Source organism: Carlito syrichta, unplaced genomic scaffold, assembly GCF_000164805.1.
Source record: "Carlito syrichta isolate Samal-C Ts95f unplaced genomic scaffold, Tarsius_syrichta-2.0.1 Scaffold305810, whole genome shotgun sequence".
Lineage (NCBI taxonomy): Eukaryota > Metazoa > Chordata > Mammalia > Primates > Tarsiidae > Carlito > Carlito syrichta.
The window spans coordinates 59,703-61,369 of NW_007249906.1; positions in this window are offsets into that span (position 1 = coordinate 59,703).

Here is a 1,667-nt window from a genome sequence, read left to right on the forward strand (position 1 = left end):
CAATGCAGGGGGCGGGAGGCGCCAGCTAGCAAGGGCGGCCCGGGGCGCGGCGGGGGCGGCGCGCGATCGTTGGAACAGCCCAGGCGGCTGCAGCCCCGCCCCTCGCGCCCCCTCCTCGCCGGCCGCGCGCCTGCGCATAGCAGGTTGCGCGCAAGTCTCGCCAGCAGCCATTCCAGCATAGAGGCTGGAACCTGGAGAGCGCTCCGGTAATGGTCTCTGAGAAAACACAACTAGAGGTCTGGGGAGAGGAGGACAGCTAGGTTCTGCAGTGTGACTTTTTTCCAGGCCCTTTTCTGAGTGTGTTGAATATGTTCACTGATTTCATCTTTACAACAGCCCTGTGTGGTTGGGACTATTAGAGCCGTTTTTACAGATGAGGAAAATGAGTCCCCAGAGAGGTTAAGTGACTCGCACAAGGTCAGCTAGCCAGTAGTTGGCAGTGTCCAGAGTCCCTGCAGTTTAAACATATTCAAGGTCTTGAAGGTTCATTTTCCATAATCTGTATTTTGAGTACATCCTAAAATCCCCCATCATCACCTCCAACCATCTTCCCTATTTCTCCCTTCTCCTTAGTTCAATTCTTTTTTTTTTTTATTCTGTTGAGTCAAAATCTCACTCTGTCGCCCAGGCTGGAGTGCACTGGCACGCTCATGGCCACTGCAGCCTCGACCTGCTGCGCTCAGGCGATCCTTCTGCCTCAGTCTTCCAAGTAGCTGGAACTGTAGGCGCATGCCACCATGTCTGGCTAATTTTTTATTTATTGTAGAGACGAGGTCTCACCAAATTGCCCAGGCTGGTTTTGAAACCGCGGACTCAGGCAATCCTCTTGCCTCTGCCTCTCAAAGTGCTGGGATTACAGGCGTGAGCCACTGCACCCGGCTCCCTTAGTTAAATTGTTGCCTAGGCCAGGCTCGTGGCTCAGCCTGTAATCCCGGGCCTTTGGGAGGCTGAGGTGAGTGGATTGCCTGAGGCTGCGGGAGCGAGACCTTATTTCTACAATAAATCAAAAAATCAGCCAGGCGTGGTAGTGCGTGCCTGTAGTTCCGCTACTTGGAAGGCTGAGGCGGGAGGATCGCCGGAGCCCAGCAGGTCGAGGCTGCAGTGGCCGGGAGCGTGTCATTGCACTACAGCCTAGGCAACAGAGTGAGACTCCAACTCAAAACAAAACAAACAAACAAAAAAAGCCCAATTGGTGATGTGGAAACCAAAGTTTTTGTTACATAGATAAGGTCTTATAGGTGACAGTCCTTGGAGAGAATCGATGGAAAATGTCTCTTATTCAGACTTTAAAAGTATCAGATGCCCTGAGCCCGCGGGTTCGAGACCTGCCTGGGCAGCAAGACCTCATCTCTACAATAAATCAAAAAATCAGCTGGGCATCATAGCGCGCGCCTGTAATTCCGGCTACTCGGAAGGCTGAGGTGGAAGGATCGCTGGAGCCCAGCAGGTCGAGGCTACGGTGGCCGGGGGCGGCCACTGCACTCCAGTCTGGGCGACGGAGTGAGACTCCAACTCAAAAAAAAAAAAAAAAAGTATCAGACGCTCGGTTAATCCCTCCTGATTCTGGAAAGGCCTGGAAGAGGAATAAATCTCGCTGTGTTAATGCAGATTCTCTACAGATGCAAATATTTCTCCACAAAAGATGGCTCGGCAGGTCTATTTCAAAA